Here is a 19,614-nt window from a genome sequence, read left to right as displayed (position 1 = left end):
ATATTTGCTCTCCAGACTTCTACTGACAACATTAAATGGAGACCTCATGAAAACGTTAAGAACAACACATAGGCTCTAGTATTTGAGCAAAAGACAGGTAGGCTTGACCCAGAGCTGCAGATCCAAGGAATAAAGGAGTTTCACTCACTGGTCCTGGCTGTGGCGTTTAGCATCTTATTGGGGTCTCCAGCCCTGAAGGTGAGTATCCCTCTGTCAGGTATCCTCCCCTCCATGTACTCCGGAGTTCCAGGACAGCTAAATATGGAAATGTGCCAGGAGAACAAAGGAATACAACATGGACCTCAGGAAGTGAGAAACCCAGCCACGTCTCCTCCTTTACCCTCATAAGCAGGACAAAAGGTCATTGCTCCAAAATTGGCTACTTTTTACATTTCTCAAATAGGGGTGTAGGAAGAATGAGCCTATGGGATCTTAGACTCTGTCCTCCAGAGACTTGGAAGAATGGACAGTGAAATTAAAAAAAAAAAAAGACTTTTAATATGCAGATTGTTGTGCTATAGAAGAACTTGGAAATTCACAAGCTGGGCTCTGTTTAGCTTTATATTTCTAAAGTGAAAGTGTTTAATGCCAAGTTTTTAGCTCCGTGAAAATGGTCCAAATCTGGCTCCCAATCGAATGACAGCCTGTGACAGCCTTTAAAATCATTGGTACATGAAAGTCAATTGAGACAGAAACCTCTAAATAATTACCCTCAGCAATAAATTCTCAGCAGAAATAATTCAATAGTAAGACTCCAGCCTCAACGCCAACCTGCAGCCCAGTTGTGGTCAACAAATTCCAAACTGACTGAGGCCAGGACCACTGCTTCCCTTTACACAGACCTGTGGCCCTGATGGCAAAGACAGGCCGGCTTGGAGTTTAAAAGCAGAGATGGATGCAATGAAGATCTGTACTTAAAAACAGGAAAGGACTGCTTCACAAAATAATTTGTGAAATTCAATAGCCCAGTTTTATTTTTTTAAGTGAAGAATTCCAGTATCCATTCATGCCTTTCTCTGCATGGCTGTAACCCCTGTACAAAATATTTTAATCAGAATATATAACATAACACCATTCTTTTGGGATACTAACTTCCTAGCTTAGCTATTACAAGCAAGAGGGCAGTGTGGTTTCACTTAATCCATATTTACAGCTGAGAATAACTCTGTTCCCCACCAACATATAAATGTAAGATGTTTTAGTTAGCCATCTAAACCGTACCAATTTCCTTAGAACTATTCTCCTAATTCTAGAGACTTTCAAGGCATGAAATAATCCTTATGTGATTTTTATTATATTCAAAGCTTCCAATTAGCTAAAAAAAAAAAAAAAAAAAACCCATACAAGAGCACTAGAACAGTCCCAAGAAGCTAAGTGAGGGTCAGTTACTTCACACACACCACCCTGTCTGTTTCCTCATCCCTGCTATAAAGTGCCCTTTTACTAAAAGAACTGTCATTCATTCAACAAAATTCATTATTCACCTACCATGTGCCAGCAGCTCTGCTAGGGACACAATGGTGAAGACAGTCCCTGTTTTCAAAGAGCCTGTAGTTCAGTTAAGGCAAGAAAGTACAAATAATTACAAAAACTGCAAAAGTAGAAGTGACAGGGACTTCCCTAGTGGCGCAATGGTTAAGACTCACGCTCCCAATGCAGGGGGCTCAGGTTCGATCCCTGGTCAGAGAACTAGATCCCACATGCATGCCGCAACTAAGAGATGCATGCCGCAACTAAGGAGCCCTGAAGCCACAATTAAAACCCGGCGCAACCAAAAAAATAAATTAATTAAATAAATATTTTTTTAAAAAAGTAGAAGTGACACAGCCTAAGGGAACCCAGAGGATGGACCCCACTGCTGCGGATCTGGAGGGCATGATTAAGCATAGCTCCCTGGAGAAGATGAAGCTTGGGCTGAAGATGAGCAACAGGCCAATGAGTGTGTCTCAGCCTTTCCGATTTTATGGACAAGTAAAATTTCCCCTCCAAAAATCTAAAGAGACAACCTGGGGAAGCCAGCTCTTAATTCTGTCACTAAAGATACTTCAGACCAAATAACTTTTTACTACTACCAACACATTATAAAAGGACATTTTAACACAGAAATGAAGGGAGTACATAATTGCAGAGTAAAGGACATTCTTTCAGTTTACATTATATAAATTAGCTTGATGAAAATCTTAGTACATTGCATTTCTTTTCCACTTCAGTATATCATGGTAGACATTTTGTCACCAAGCACACCTGGTTCATAACATCTCACGAGGAACCTCTGAGTCAGGTGAAAAGGGCAGTGAGGAAGAGGAGGGTGGGCAGAGTAGGGAGGATGCCGGCTGGGCTACAGGGAGCTATTTCCCCCTCTCCAGGAAGATCGAAGGGGAGGACCAGAAAGACCCACACAAAAGGAAGTGCTGAGACGGCCAATGGATCAGAAAGGCCTTGGACAGTTCACGGAAGGGTGAGTGTATGCTCTACCCCTCCACTGGAAGCCAAAACAGAGACCAAGAAGCCAGCACACAAAAAAGCCCCACGGGATACACACGGACAGAGGCATCTAAAGACCAACCATGATCAGCTGCCTCTGCAGAGGCCAAGAGCTTGAAAGGAAGCACCTGGACCAGACGACCCTCACCCGTTGCTGTGATGTTATGATGCTATAACGCTCCTCCAGGATTAAGAACCATCCCAGGAGTGGGTGTACTGGGGAGGGAGGAAAACAATCCTTAAGAGAACAGCCTTGAAGAGGATGTTTGAACTGACCAAATTTAAATCCTGAAGTTAAGGGCTATGTTTAATCACTGGCATTTAAACACATGATGGGAAAGGCTCATCTTCAGGAATATGGAAGCACGCACCAGAGAATCTGTTCAGGCCAGAACACATCGTGCAGTCCTTCGGATTACTTAGGGATTCACCCACGTCAAACCAACGCATACTGTTTTGTACCAAGGGTATACTTTTCAGAAAGAAAATCAAAATAGAATTCTCTTCAAAGACGCTTTCCAAATAAAATGACAAGTATTGTGGAGTGAGGCTGACCTAATAGCTGAAAAACCGTCTGAGGCTTTTGAATGTCAGAAAGGCCTGAGACAGAAAATGCTGTATAAACACAGTATTCATGGCACCGAGAAACTGACAAGTGGGAACTGCCTCTCCCTGACACATTGTCAAGTCCTACTTGTCCGCCCACAGTCAGCCAGTGTGTGGGGCCGGTATGGGGGAGCAGGCAGCTACCTCTTCCACGGATAAGGACAACGGCAGGAGCGTGTAGCACTTGAAAGTCCTCCGAGTGTTCTCACAGTCACCCTCTCAGCTGACAGCCCAGTGGGACACACAAGTCCCATGACAGTCACCTCCTTCCCATCCCTCCACCCCTTCTGGACGTTAAACCTGATGTTTCCAGACATTTAGTACCTTGCCCAAGAAACAGTTAATAAATAGCAATGGATATTAAACTCAGTTCAAATGTGTGCTCTTGATCTCTTTCCAAACTCGCCTTTTCACAGAAATAAAATCAACTAACATTTGGTGGCTCTATACAGCTACAGACCCACAGCTGCCTAGACACGGAGGGCAGGCATTACTCATGGAGAGTTCCCACATTTACTCGGTAACTGGGTTACCCACCTTGATCAAGACAAAAATAATCTTGGCCTCATTTTCCTCATCTGTAAAAACTGAAATAACAGTAACATTCCATCCCATAGGATTACGAGTTACATGAAATTTTTGGAAACTTTCTGACTCACACACAATTGTTAGCTGCTACTGTTATAATGGCAACAACCTTGTGAAGCAAGCGTTATTATAATCCTCACTTTACTGATGACCGAAGCCTAGCAACTTGCTCTCATGGTTGAAAGAACTTTCTGGGAGTGATGGACACGTTCTATACCTCGATTACTGTGTTGGTTACACAGGTGCATATTTGTCCAAACTCATAATTGTGTACTTAAGCTAAGCATATTTCAGGTTACTTAATTTTACTTCAATTAAAAAAATTTTTTTTCACAGATCACATGGCTAATAAACAGCACTGTGTATTCCAGAACACATCCATTAATTCAGGTTGGAACATAAAGATATTTTTCCTGGTTCTTGTTCTACTATCCACTTTCCAACTAATCCGTCCTACTCAACTGAAAACCTGAATGCCGACTATGCCCACTACCATTTTTGCCTGATCTCATGGACATCAAACCTGCTCTACTTATGCAGCTACATGTAAAAAAAAAAAAAAAAAAAATGAAATTAGAACATTCTTTAACACCATACACAAAAATAAACTCAAAATGGATTAAAGACCTAAATGTAAGACCAGATACTATAAAACTCTTAAAGGAAAACATAGGCAGAACACTCTCTGATACGAATTGCAGCAAGACCTTTTTTGATCCACTTCCTAGAGTAATGGAAATAAAAACAAAAATAAGCAAATGGGGCCTAATTAAACTCAAAAGCTTTTGCAGAGCAAAGGAAACCATAAACAAAATGAAAAGACAACCCACAGATTGGAAGAAAATATTTGCAAACAATGAGACCGACAAGGGATTAGTCTCCAAAATTTACAAACATCTCATGCAGCTCAATATCAAAAAAGCAAACAACCCAATCAAAAAATGGGCAGAAGACCTAAAGAGACATTTCTCCAAAGAAGACATACAGATGGCCAAGAGGCACGTGAAAAGATGCTCATCAGTAATTATTAGAGAAATGCAAATCAAAACTATAATGAGATATTACCTCACACCAGTCAGAATGGCCATCATCAAAAAATCTACGAATGCTGGAGAGGGTGTGGAGAAGAGGGAACCCTCCTACACTGTTGGTGGGAATGTAAACTGATACAGTCACTATGGAGAACAGTATGGAGGTTCCTTAAAAATCTAAAAATAGAGCTACCATATGATCCAGCAATCCCACTCTTGGCATATATCCAGAGAAAGAGAAAAACATGGTTCCAAAGGATACATGCACCCCAATGTTCATTGCAGCACTGTTTACAATAGCCAAGATATGGAAGCAACCTAAACGTCCATTGACAGATGAATGGATAAAGAAGATATGGTATACAATGGAATACTATTCAGCCATGAAATAATGTCATTTGCAGCAACATGGATGGACCTGGAGATCATCATACTAAGTGAAGTCAGTCGGACAGAAAAAGACAAATATCATATGATATCACTCATATGTGGAATCTAAAAAAAAAAAAGTGATACAAATGACTTTACAAAACAGAAACAGATTCAGACTTAGAGAATGAACTTATGGTTACCAGGGGGGAAGGGTGGAGGGAGGGATAGATTGGGAGTTTGGGATTGACATGTACTCACTGCTATATTTAAAATAAAATGCCTTTCCGTGAGGGTGCGGGGAGAGATGTTTTTCCTGGTTCTTGTTCTATAATCTACATTCCAATTCACCCTTCCTACTCAAATCTTGAAGGCTGACTATGCCCACTATCACCTTTGATCTTATGGACATCAAACCTGCTCTACTTATGGAGACTTTTACATTTTACTGTAACATATTCACCTTGACCCTCCTAGAGGAGTAAGTCTCTGGCCATGACCCTATAGGGCACTACAGCTTCAGACCTAAACAGTCACCTTGAAAAGCAGGTCAGCAGGACCATGTACCAGGTGCCTATAACCAAACCAACAGACCCCCAAGAATCTAAAATATTCTCTCTCAGTCTAAGTCAGCATTTCTTCAACATTTTTTGGGTCAACTAAATATAAAGCACTCTTCTAAGTATTCCTGATAAGGGAGGCAAACAAAATTAAATTCTTACTTTTGTGGATATTACATCATGGTGTAGATAATTTTCAGAATCCCATCAAAAAGTAAGCCTTTTCATAAAAAGAATGAGTTAAAACAATAAGCCAAAGTTTCAGGATAGTACTGAGCCAGCACAGAAGGGACTGTCTCTATGAAAGTAATATCACTAAAACCTAACCACCATTTACACATAGTGCCTATCAAAGGCCACTGTCAAGCTTTGTACAACTGGGCTAAAGAAATGATTTGATGTAAAAACTGTGCATCCTTTTCATTTCTGAATTATGTACAGCTACTTAAAGAAATTACCCAAAAAATAGCCCAGGCTGTTTGAGGGAAATAAGACAGACCAGGTGCACAGGGTAGAGTTCAAAGCTAAAATAAAATCTTTTCCTGAAAGTGTTAAATGATCATGAACAGGGACATGTTTAGACTCTTTCAGACACTTGCCATATCCCTTCAAAATCCACTTGGCGAAAAGGAAATAATTTTCCATTTGAATCACTCCAAGACCAATTGAAAGAAGTCACTGTGTGTGCGTGTGTGTGTCATTATGTGTGGGTGCAGTTACACAAGTCAACACCTCACATTTTATCTCGCAACCTTCATTAAACATCGACTTCCTGTAGCCTTTACTTGAGAATGATTATCTGTGTTGGGCCTTCCACTGGCCAATATGAGTGCCTAAACAGAAGGTCAATGTATGTACATATGTAACTCACAGGGGCAGCCCAAGGAAGAGCCAACCTCCCTGAAGGGGCCTCCTTTCCAAGTCCTAACAGCAGACATTCCTTAGAAGTCACTTTGGTAATAAGAACTGTTGACCTTTAGGGCTAGAAACCATGGTTGATACCCAAGGCGTAACTGTGGTTTTATGGGACATTCTCTTCCCAGTTCTGGTTAACAACAGGCCTCACCTCCTAGTTAAATTTCTACCTGGGATTAACTCCATCTGCCCAAGAATTACCTGCCTCTATGTAGCTTAAAATAAGGAAATAGGATTCAAAGCTTCCATAGGAAAAAAAAAAATGTTTCAGAAAAATATTAGTCGCTATTCAACATGCACGACCCTGCATTACTATCTGTAAAATGGGTATACTTTACAATGTATTGTTGTATAATCAAATGATTCAGATGATCGTTCAAAGGAATCTAATTAGGTTCTCTTTGAAAAAGCAGTCTGAAAACTATAAATTCTTATAGAAATGTAATATACTGTTGTAATGATCTGTAACTGTCAATTTTCCATTTCTGCTACTAATCATAATGGCTTACAAGATTTAACATTCTGTTTTATGTTCTGGGGCTAGAAAATGGAAAAACAACAAACCATAATTCTAAGCTATGTCATCTGAAATTTTACATTTCCAAACTACCATGTGCCTTTGATCCCACTGCAGCAGCAATGTGAAGAAAATCCTAGCAACAGTGATTTATTACTTCTTATGGCATTAGAAGTAGTCAAGTAACAGTATCATATTTGGAGTGGGGAATGGACCAGGAGGGAAGATCTTGGTCCTAGTCCTGGTTCCATAACTTACTCATCATAATACAAAACATTTATCCAAAGAGTTCTGCTTCTCAATTTCCTCATGTATAAAACAGAGCTCTCACAACCTGCCCTGTTTACCTCATAGGGTTGATGTGATAATTGAATGAAAACGTCCTTAATGTCTTACTTACAAGTTACTTTCCAAAAACATATGGTGTTGTTTTATTTCACTTTGTCCAAAAGATGAAAATTCAGCATTACCTCGATAATTATATATATTAATGGTAACATTTTAAAACCAAAACTCTTAAATATGAATGTTGTTGGACTAAGTTACAGGTTAAAAATTAGAACAGAGGATGGCAGTACTTTAAAATCCACAAGCGCTTTACTGGTTCAAAGTGATGATTCAATTCTGAGAGCTTTTAGAATGTGCTGACAGCAAACTGGCAACATAATTTACAGATTTTAGCAAAGATGAAAGTATCTACTTTAATTAAAAAAAAATACAGCTCAAATATAAAAACAAAAATCAGCAACTCCACTAAACACAAACTTCCAAGAAAACCAAGAGGTAACAAAGGTGGAGTTGAAGAATAAATAATGAATAATCTCAACTGGTACTGGTATAAACCAGTTCTTTTTAAGGAAGAGGAAAGTTATCAGGCTCCTGTTCCTGGAATTTAATTCCCTACAGAGAGCACCAGAGGATCCAAGCAACACCCCCAAAATTGAGTTGAGAAAATTAATGAAACTTCCTATCCATGAATAAGAAGAGGTTTAAAACAAGAAACAAAGGAAAATTATTAGCATTTATACCTTTCATATATTGGGCACTGTGGTAGAATAACTCCAGGAGACGGGTATTATCCCCACTGTCCCGAAGAGGCAGCTGGGCGCAAAGGCATTGAATTAACTTATCCAAAGCCTCGAAGCTAACATTGAAGAGCTCAGACACGAACCCTGTTTGGTCTAACTTCAAAGTCTGTGCGCTCTCTAGTACATCCTTGTGCCAAATGTTCTGGATACCAGTAACATTTTTTCCAGTTCCATAACACAGTACGCCCCCAAGGTTTCATAATGGACATCAGGGTGAGCAAAATCTAGCTCAAGGTTGAAATACCTCTACTTGTTTTATTATTCCAATTTTAATGAAAACAAGAGCAAGCAGAGACAAAAAAACAATAATCAGCCCTGAGGCTTCCACATATACCATATAAGTAGAAAACAATTTTTATTTGATTATGTACCTATACAGTTATAAATTTTAAATGTTCAGCGTAACAAGATGTAACCCAACATTTTCTAACATAATAGTCACAACTAAGAGAAAAAATGGTCACATCTGCAATATAAAATCACTTAAAGTATTTTTCATAAAAAGAGAAATGCAGGATTTTTCCCATCTCCATTCCCTTTTCACTGACTGGACCCATTCTTCTTATACTGGCATTAAAATGAATTAGTAAATCACTCTGCATAGTTGTCATTTAATATTTCCGTAAAGCCACATCAGAACTTTTTAAGCGTTAAACACAAAATTCAATACTTGAGAACTACATCAAATGCAATAACCAGCAATTCTAGTGAATCATCAAAAAGTTCTACAGAAACGCAAAACTACTCTGAAACAAATCTTATTAAAGGTATTAAGAGAAACAATCCCAGACTGAAAATTCATCTAAATCCCTCTTTAAAATGTAAATACATATTTCCCCAGACAAGAAACAGCCCAAGTCTCTATTCATGAGAAACTGTCAACATGTGACTGTCTGCCTAAATGGAGAGCGGAATTAAATAATCACAAGTGGAGTTAATTCTGTACATCTGCACGTGGGTTTGCCAGATGTTCTGAGAATGGCACCTCATAATAAAACAGAATTATAACTGCAAAGGAATGGGAGCCTCATGCCTTCCAGCTCTATGGGACCCTAACTCCTAACGGTACCGTCTTCCAGAGGGACATGAAGTGACAGGCTGAGCTGCTTGCTGAGTGTATCACGGTGGATGGAGGGGAGAGGCACCAAGAGAGGACAAGGAGAAAAGTCGAGAAAAGCAGTGAGGAAATTAATATCTCAGGCTTAAAAGACCTCTAGTAGCTGTGACTAACTGAAGAAAGAATTTCAAACTTCCATGCCATCAGAGCTCAGAGCTCTAGATGATTTATTCCAGGCTACATCTGGTACAAATAATTATTCAAAGTACAATCTTACCCAGCATCGTAAGGTTTAAACCCTATCCTCAAGAAGCTCATAAGAAGTAATAAAAAGATATGGGAAAAAGTCACTAAAAAGCTTATCCGGAGAAAGTAAGTGAAACCACAGACTGTAGTGCTAAGTATCTCTTGGTGAGAAGGAAAAGAATAAGAGTGATTAAGGATCAGAAGTCTTTAGATAACCAAAAATGTCAAAAAAAACTTTATGTCTAGCAAAATTTGGTCAATGTAGTAAGCAGAATTTCCAATGTATGACACAATAGTAACGACTCAAGAGGATATGTCTAGTAACTTGGACACACTAACTGTCCCAAACCGCCCTTTTCCCAATGGCGGAGGCTCTTCTGGCTGACTCCTCTGAGAACTGGAGCAGTTTTCCTTTTTTTCCCCCATATCTACCCTGCACAGTCTTTGGCCCGTAGAAAGTGCTCAAATCATGGTTTGAGGCAGATGAAAATCAAACTTAAGATTCCAACAGCAAGGACTGTTACTCATGCCTTTTATTCATCACTTAACATAAAAACATAATCCTCGGGCTTCCCTGGTGGCGCAGTGGTTGAGAGTCCGCCTGCCGATGCAGGGGACACGGGTTCGTGCCCTGGTCCGCGAGGATCCCACGTGCCGCGAAGCGGCTGGGCCCGTGGGCCATGGCCGCTGAGCCTGCGCGTCCGGAGCCTGTGCTCCGCGACGGGAGAGGCCACAACAGTGAGATGCCCGCGTACAGCCAAAAAAAAAAAAAAAAATGGGGTCTAGATTGAAGACCAACAAAACAAGCGCATTTTTCTTGGTTAATAAAAAAATTTACCCTCTGTAACCCATTTCTCCCATCTTTCTTACTCTCTCACCACCAAGACATTTGAAATCCTCATTTGAATTATAGACTATTAGGTTAGTAGAAGTGTGCAAACATGGTTCAACTCTATAATCTGCCCAGGAATAAGATGACTATAGTGTAGCAGTTTACTGTACAAGAAAAAAGACTTTTTATAGCACAGGGAGGTTTAACTGGTAGCTCTTCTGGTAAATACAACTCAATCAACTTGCCACAGTTTGGGAAAAGGGGGTGAGTCCATGTGTGGATGTCATATCTTAGACTGCTTATATCTATACTGCCTTCTATTTTTGTTCCATGAAGCTAGCCAAGGGAACTATGTTTTTAAAAGATGCAGTTTCAACTGGATATCATTAATTGTTACCAGCCATCAAGACCATCCACAAGATAAATATAAAAGGGAATTTCTCATTTGTCACTGAACACTGAACACATTATATGACCTGCTTATCTGAAATAAGATGAAGAAATATTGACTTTTCCTTCAGAATTGTGGTGTATGTAAATAATGCCCGAGTTAAATATTACCAAGTTTCTAATGCAGAAAAAGCATAGAAGATGAGTTAACAGCCAACAGTCAAACGTGAACACTGCCATCAACATTAGTCATGCTGTATGTTTATTCACACAAGAATATATTTTTTCACCTCTCCTTCCTACTCTTTTGATAAGTGTGACTCTCTCCCAGAGGGGCTCCTTCCTCAGTGCCAAATGAGGACACAAAATGTCCTGAAATGTTTTGGTTAACTGCAGAAGATCAGGGTGATTACGAATGATTCGCCCTCAAACTAAACACTGATTTTCTTTTCTTTGCATTGAACTTAAATATAAATTGACAAGGCACGAACTAAAAGAATGATAAGGTAATTTAATGGCTTTAAAACCCTCTCTCCATGGCACCTTACCTAGAAGACCGATTCGTTCCTGGCTGTTTTCTTCCTAGTCTCGGCTCTTCCTTTTGCTGTGTGCACACAGTAGGGGGCTGGCCAGGCCTGCCCTTCAGCTCAGCACAGCTCTTACTGAAACGTGAAATCAGTACAATTTCAAACGAAATGACAATACCTGGAAGAAATTTCCTCGCGACCACTCTGCCCTTTCCAGCTAGCTTGAGGAACTTATGGCCCACTCTTCATCTTCCTTCACTGCTCAGGAAGAATCTATTCAACCCTACTAAAGAGGTAAGCGTTTCCTTAAAAGAAACTTTAACTGCCTTTAAAACTATCTGTAGTTTTACAACTTCAAAATGAAATAAAAGTTTTAGGTTAGACTACAGGTAGGATGTGTGGTTTTTCTTTTACTCATGTAAGTAATGTGTACACAAAAACATTTATTAATTTAGATCTGGGCCTACTCGCAAGACCTAAATACAGTTTATCTTTAAGTAAATACATTTTTACTTCTCTTCAGTATGGGACTTAAACACAAGGCTAAGGAAAACCTACTAGCTTTAATGAACAAACAAAGTTGTTTGGGAATCAGACTTGTATGCAAATGTGTACTTCTAAAATGCTCGAAAGCTATTTACCTAAGTAAAATATCGCTAGGTTCAACCTTGTTTACACTCTAAATTTGTGGAGCAAACCATTTCTTCCTTGATTGTGTAAAAGTTAGACATCAGGGCAATCACAAATTGCAAAGGTACTTATGGTATATGAAAATGAAGTTTTATTGTATCTATCTACACAGTAAAGATTAGTCCCCAAATCTGTCATCCCCAAAATGGAAACATCTTTTTCATCTGGAGCCAAGTGAACAAGAAAAAGTCATGCATTAATATCATGAATAACCATCCACACAGAAGAGTAATAACTGCTGATTTCAAAGAATACTGAAGTCATTTTAAAAAGGAAACTACCAGGGACTTCCCTAGCAGTCCAGTGGTTAGGTCTCCCGCTTCCACTGCAGGGGGCACGGATTTGATCCCTGGTCGAGGAACTAAGATCTCGAATGCTGCCTGATGCGGCCAAAAAAAAAAAAAAAAGGAAACTACCATTAGGGCAATCTTTTATAAAACTTGTTTAGAAGTAAATTGTTAGAAGTTGGCAAACTCAGTTCCTAGTTACATTGGACTGTCCCAAGCCAAGTGTGGAGAATCCTGATCAAAGCATGCTTTTCTGTACCACATTTCAGGCTGGCTAATGTCATACCAAACCATTTAATCCTTCTTTTCCTGCAGGTCAGGATCACTCATTCTTGGTTACTCTTTATCTCCTGCGGCGGCCACAAGCCACTGCTGCCAGCTAAGTGCTGATGGTCACTTCCTCCTAGGTTCACCTACCTCCAGAGAGTCTGGGCCCATTTCTAAGTACCTCCAAACACACACCACATACCAACCTCATCCTCACAGCTCATATATGGGCCTATGGCTTATCGTTAGGCTCAAAAAGATGGGGAGGGAAAGGCAGGAACTCGGGCTCCTACGGAGAGAGCACTCTTAGTGAGGTCTTTAGACATCCTCAGGGTATATTTAAGCTTCCATGTATGGAAAGATAACCCAAGTTTGAGAAATCTGGAACGCTTTTTTTTTTCCCCTTCAAATCAATAGTTTATGAGTAGTGTTAAAAATTAATTTGGAAAACATTTTAAATTACATATACATCTTATCAGACATCAAGAAAAGACTCATACTGGTTCCTTAAAAAACTAAAAATAGAATTACCATATGACCCAGCAATCCCACTGCTGGGCATATACCCAGAGAAAACCATCATTCAAAAAGACACATGCAGGGCTTCCCTGGTGGCGCAGGGGTTGACAGTTCGCCTGCCGATGCAGGGGACACGGGTTCGTGCCCCGGTCCAGGAAGATCCCACATGCTGCGGAGCGGCTGGGCCCGTGAGCCATGGCCTGCGCGTTCGGAGCCTGTGCTCCGCAGCGGGAGAGGTCCCAGCAGTGAGAGGCCCGCGTACCGCAAAAAAAAAAAAAAAAAAAAAAAGACACATGCACCTCAATGTTCATTGCAGCACTATTTACAATAGCCACGTCATGGAAGCAACCTAAATGCCCAACAACACATGAATGGATAAAGAAGATGTGGCACATATATACAATGGAATACTACTCAACCATAAAAAGGAACGAAATTGGGTCATTTGTAGAGACATGGATGGATCTAGAGACTATCATACAGAATGAAGTAAGTCAGAAAGAGAAAAACAAATAACGTATATTAACGCATACATGTGGAACCTAGAAAAATGGTACAGATGAACCAGTTTGCAGGGCAGAAATAGAGACACAGATGTAGAGAACAAATGTATGGACACCAAGAGGGGGAAGTTGGGGGGTGGGATGAATTGAGAGATTGGGATTGACATGTATACAGTAATATGTATAAAATGGGTAACTAATAAGAACCTGCTGTATAAAAAAATAAATAAAATAAAACTTAAAAAAAAAAAGAACTACCATACGGGGCTTCCCTGGTGGCGCAGTGGTTAAGAACCTGCCTGCCAACACAGGGGACACGGGTTCGAGCCCTGGTCCGGGAGGATTCCACATGCTGCGAAGCAACTAAGCCCGTGAGCCACAACTACTGAGCCTGCGCTCTAGAGCCTGCAAGCCACAACTACTGAGGCCCATGCGCCTGGAGCCCGTGCTCTGCGACAAGAGAAGCCACCACAACAAGCCTGCGCACTGAAAACAAGAGCGGCCCCCGCTCGCCGCAACTAGAGAAAGCCTGTGCACAGCAACAAAGACCCAACACAGCCAAAAATAAATAAATAAAACAAACAAATTTATTAAAAAAAAAGAACCACCGTACGACCCAGCAATCCCACTACTGGGCATATACCCTGAGAAAACCATCATTCAAAAAGAGTCATGTACCACAATGCTCATTGCAGCTCTATTTACAATAGCCAGGACATGGAAGCAACCTAAGTGTCCATCAACAGATGAATGGATAAAGAAGATGTGGCACATATATACAATGTAATATTACTCAGCCATAAAAAGAAATTAAATTGAGTTATTTGTAGTGAGGTGGATGGACCTAGAGTCTATCATACAGAGTTAAGTAAGTCAGAAAGAGAAAAGCAAATACCGTATGCTAACACAAATATATGGAATCGAAAAAAAAAAAAAGGTTCTGAAAACCCTAGGGGCAGGACAGGAATAAAGACGCAGACTTAGAGAATGGACTTGAGGACACGGGGAGGGGGAAGGGTAAGCTGGGACGAAGAGAGTGGCATGGACATATATACACTACCAAATGTAAAATAGCTAGTGGGAAGCAGCAGCTCGGTGCTTTGTGACCACTTAGAGGGGTGGGATAGGGAGGGTGGGAGGGAGACGCAAGAGGGAGGAAATATGGGGATGTTTGTATACATATAGCTGATTCACTTTGTTATACAGCAGAAACTAACACACCATTGTAAAGCAATTATACTGCAATAAAGATGTTCAAAAAAAATAGAGATGAGGATGGGTAAGGAAAAGAAAACGAAAGGTGTAGGAGTAACTCTGGTTACTTAAGAATATAGTTATCCTGTGTATAAATAGATAGTGAGTCTTTTGGTATCACTGGTTTGAATCAGCTGAAGACTGTTTTCTTCTTTTTCTTGAATGTCTATGTTGTGGTTGTTCAAGGGGGGGGCATGTGAAATAAATAGTCATAATTCACAAGAAAAAAAAAGACTCATATCAACAATTCAGTATGGGGCTTCCCTGCTGGAGCAGTGGTTACTGCTAGAAAAATGGTACAGATGAACTGGTTTGCAGGGCAGAAGTTGAGTCACAGATGTAGAGAACAAACGTATGCACACTAAGGGGGGAAAACCGTGGTGGGGTGGGGATGGTGGTGTACTGAATTGGGCAATTGGGATTGACGTGTATACACTGATGTGTATAAAACTGATGACTAATAGGAACCTGCAATATAAAAAAACAAACAAAAAAACAACTAATACAAAACTTTCTTTGGGTTATTTGTATGGAAATATGTTAATATAAATGCTTCAGACATAACATGAAATTTCTAAAAATCATATATTCTGGTATAATGTTATAAGTCATAATCCTAGTTATTACTTTAAAATGTATATCTCAGAAATAACTAAATTTCCTTGTCAATTGATTATGAACTTTCATCAAAACTTTAACCCTGGTCATTTTTAAGTCTTTTGTCATTTACAGACAGTTCTGGGTGTACTCTGATGCTTTTGCAAAAATGTTCCTATAAAAGGGTTTCAGCTTCAAGGAATTCATGGAAAAGACTCTGACAAGTACAGGTTTCTGATAACTGACTATACTGCTGAATGAATAAACATTTTCAGAACTCTAATGGAAAACTGATGAATTCATAAAAGTGCTAACAAAATATCAAGATGAAAAAAAAAATTACATGGGACTGAGTGAACTGATGAGGATGATTATAATTTTTGTGACTTTCTGTTTGAATAAAAAAAAAATCCCACAAGGACTCAGAGGCAAAAAATATACAAATCAATTATCACTGCAAAGTAAAGGAGCTGTTACAGTGGAGGATTACTGGACTGAATGTCAATATTATGACATAGTATGAGTGTGTTTCGTGTTTGGTAATTGCAATCATTGTTGCTTTTATTGTGGTCATCCATTTGCAATGCTTGGTGTCAGTTTATTTATCTCTTGTAAAAATAAAATACAGTGTGTGTGTGTGTGTGGAAAAAAAGAAAAAAAAGAATCCACCTGCCAATGCAGGGGACACGGGTTTGAGCCCTCGTCCGGGAAGATCCCACATGCTGCAGAGCAACTAAGCCCGTGTGCCACAACTACTGAGCCTGCGCTCTAGAGCCTGTGAGCCACAACTACTGAGCCCGCATGCTGCAACTACTGAAGCTGGCGCGCCTAGAACCCATGCTGCCCCAAGAAAAGCCCCCACAATGAGAAGCCCACACACATCAACCAAGAGCAGCCCTGGCTAGCCGCAACTAGAGAAAGCCCGCACACAGCAACGAAGACCCAACACAGCCAAAAAATAAAATAAAAATTTTAAAAAGTGTTAACATTTTAAAAAAAACAATTCAGTATGAAACCACAATAATGAATAGAAAAAGAAGAATTGTGACAATACTATAAATGAACTACTGAAGATAAATGCATTGTGAGTCCGGTTTACATAATCACAGAACAGATCTGAAGGCTCATTCCCTGGGATTTAAAACTTTCTTCTCAGATTTCAAAGAATGTTGTTCCTAATGTTACATACCATGCACAACTATCTCTCATCAACAGAGCAATCTGTTTTGCAACAGTCTCTACTCCAAGACATGGAGAGTGTCCTAATGGATTTGAAAAAAATCCAATTCAGAATTCTGGAGAATTCTTGTAAAAGTTATCTTGTGCCACTGTCATACATCATTCTTGGGCTATGATTCAGAAGAGTTAAAATTTTTGTTTTCGAGAAAGTCAACAGATTTGGCTACATTAAAGTACAGAACTTCTGTAAGTCAAAACTACTATAAACATGTGCTAAGTGTTTGTCTTTATAAGACAAAGACAAAATTGGAGGGGGGCGAATATCTGCACGACGAAAGGCAAAAGTTTACTATCAAAGGCTCTTATGAATTACTAGAAAAATACTACTATCTCCAGGAGAAAAATTGGGCACTACATTCAATTAAAAGGGAATAAAAATGGAAAATAACTAGAGATTTTTTTATATTCAACATCATTTGGAATCAAAACAATGAAATTTAAATATTGAGATAGCACTGTTCACCTATAAGGCTGGCAATAATTATTTTTCCTTTGCAGGATGAGTCTCCATATTAACAAAACTACAGTAACACAAGTACTCTCATAGAATGGGAACTGGTGGGAACAAACTTTGGTAAAACATTTTTTTTTTTGGAAGCAGTGGTCACTCTGTATCAATAGATCTTTGAGCCATCAACTGTATTCCACAGGACTCCATCCTAAGGAAATACAGGAGATATATAAAGTTTTATAAAGGATATTTGTTGCATCAGTATATATTTAATAATAGTAATTGGAAATAAATGAAAAGTTCAGCTATAAGGAAATGGTTAAATTGTTACATCTATACAGTGTAGTATTATGTAGCCACTAATATTATGTAGAACTATAATGACATGGGAAGTTTCTCATGATATGTTAAGCAGAAAAGAAAACATCATGCAACACTATTAACTACAGTTATAGTTTTATATAAACTATATACTGTAATAAGTAAATCTGCTATAGGTTAGCAAGTATAAAGAAAATACTGTGGGACTTCCCTGGTGGTGTAGTGGTTAAGAATCCACCTGCCAATGTAGGGGACACGGGTTCGAGCCCTGATCCAGGATGATCCCACAGGCCGCGGAGCAACTAAGCCTGTGCGCCACAACTACTGAGCCTGTGCTCTAGAGCCTAACTTTCCTTAGGGAATTTTGTACTTGAGGGGAGAAAAAAAAATCAATAAAAGCACTTTATACATCGTAAAGCATTATACAAACAGGACATCATTGGTTCAATTTAAATTGCCCATCATTTCCTGCCCTAATTATCCCTGAAAAATAGGTTTGCCTACAGAACTGCAATTCCAAATATGCAATTCCTTTCAGGGTTAACCACACACTGTTTTCTAAGTGTATCTAAACTCCCTAAGGAGGTCATAGGTTCCCAGGAAGGAGCTACTCTCATTTTTTAAAATTCCCCTGCCTCCTAGATGGTCTGCCTCTTTCCCTCCAGGCTCACCCTCCAGCGCAAGGGCTCAAGGTTTAATGTGAAGATGATTGAATTCCTATCACCTGGCAAAACACAATTGCTTTCATCTCCCGTTTCGCCTAAGACTTTATTCAAACAAAGAAAACAAAACACACTGGATTTCTTAGTACACTGACTACTTGAAACAAATAGTAGTTAATGGGGCATGTGAAACTTTTGCAGGCTAAATGAAGAATTAATCTCTCCATTCTTACTCCAAAATAAATTAGTCCAAGTCAGAATCAATAAATAACTTAGTAGAAAAGAGTTTATGTCTGACAAAAAAAAAAAAAAGGACAGAGATTTATTTAAGGTAGGTAAACACCTAAGTCCACTAATTACTGTAGTCAATCAGGTGACCTTAGTTAAGAGTGCATTTTTCTAAAGAGCTACAAAAGCACATGTGAACCGCAGGAAGTAATAAGACACAGGCGAGAGGACCTTGGGAATTGCAGCAACCTCATTAATGCCATCTTTTCAGCCCTGATTGCTTATGCTGAGAATGGGCCCAAGCGAACCGCCCAGCAGGAAGACTGAGTGCCAGGCCCAGGGGGGTCCGGACGGGCCCAGGCGGGTCAAGTGTCTGGTGGGCGGCTTCCGGCTGCGGGCTTGTCAGTCTGCGTAACTAACTCTAAAGTAAACGCCTTCGGTCACTTTCAAGGTGACAGCTACGTAATCCGCATCCGTCCCTTCCGCACGAGCTGCGCTGCTCCCCACCCCACCCCCCGCCATGAGACCAGCCCTCCCCAGCCTCCCCATCTTTCCCCCAACTTTGGCACCCAAGGTCCCAGAATACCCGCCCCCTCCCTCGGAGCCAGTCCGGCACCCTGTGACGGTCGCGTTCAGGGCGTCCGCTCTCCACACTCTCCCGAGATTCCCCACTGCGCACCGGCTGGGCAATCGACGCAACTCCGCACTTACCCGCAGCGCCTCGAGCCAACCCCGAGCCAACCCCGAGCCCCCGGGGAGCCGGGAGACCAGCACTCTGAGCCCGGGCGCCCTTTGGACCCTCGGCGGAGTCGCGCCAGGCCCACCCGGGAGGCCTGGGTGCCACCAGTGCCCAGCGGGCAGCGCCTGCACCTGGGGACCCACGACTTGTCGCCAACTCCCGCCCCCACCAGCCGCTGCAACTGCCAGGCGGGAACCCGGAGTCCGGGGCGCCCCAGCCTCCCCGCCTCTCCGGCCGCCGGGGGTGGAGCCAGGGCTGGGAGCTCGGGAAACTTGTAAATGGCAAAACTCGGCCCCCTCTGCCCCCCTCGCCCGCCGCCGCCCCTTCCAGGCGGCCCCGGCCTGCGCCTCGCAGCTGGAGACAAAGGCCAGGCGGCAGCCAAAGGGCGCTGCGCCCCAAGAAACTTGAAAGACGCGTGGGGCTGTACCTCGAGACACCGGCCCTGGAGGCTCCCGCCGCGCTCCGCTCCGCTCGGCTGGGCTCCGCTCCGCAGGTAGGCGGGCCTGGCCCGCCCGCCAGCTCCCTCCCTCCTCTCGCGCTCCCGGGTCCCAATCCCGGAGCCGCGCGCGCTCCCGGGCTAAGTGCCGACCCGCCCCACGCCTGCGGCGTCTGTTCCTGGACGCGATGCACCTGTTGCCACGCGCGAC

The 19,614-nt window shown here is 41.2% G+C and overlaps 1 protein-coding gene across 4 annotated transcripts in view; it reads right to left on the bottom strand.

Moving 5' to 3' along the window:
• MTUS1 (microtubule associated scaffold protein 1) overlaps nt 1-19,095 on the bottom strand; it is a gene marked incomplete at its 5' end in the record, with an annotated part of 159,161 nt that extends 140,066 nt beyond the window's left edge. For all 4 annotated transcript variants that reach the window (XM_082863767.1, XM_082863771.1, XM_082863768.1 and 1 more), the window contains one exon: nt 18,940-19,095. The remainder of the gene's footprint in view (nt 1-18,939) is intronic.
• Nucleotides 19,096-19,614: the final 519 nt, after the last annotated feature.

The sequence above is a fragment of the Leucopleurus acutus genome (assembly GCF_964270905.1).
Source record: "Leucopleurus acutus genome assembly, chromosome: 21".
Taxonomy (NCBI): Eukaryota; Metazoa; Chordata; class Mammalia; order Artiodactyla; family Delphinidae; genus Leucopleurus; species Leucopleurus acutus.
The sequence above is the reverse complement of the archived record's forward strand: the minus strand, read 5'-3'. Positions and strand labels throughout refer to the sequence as shown.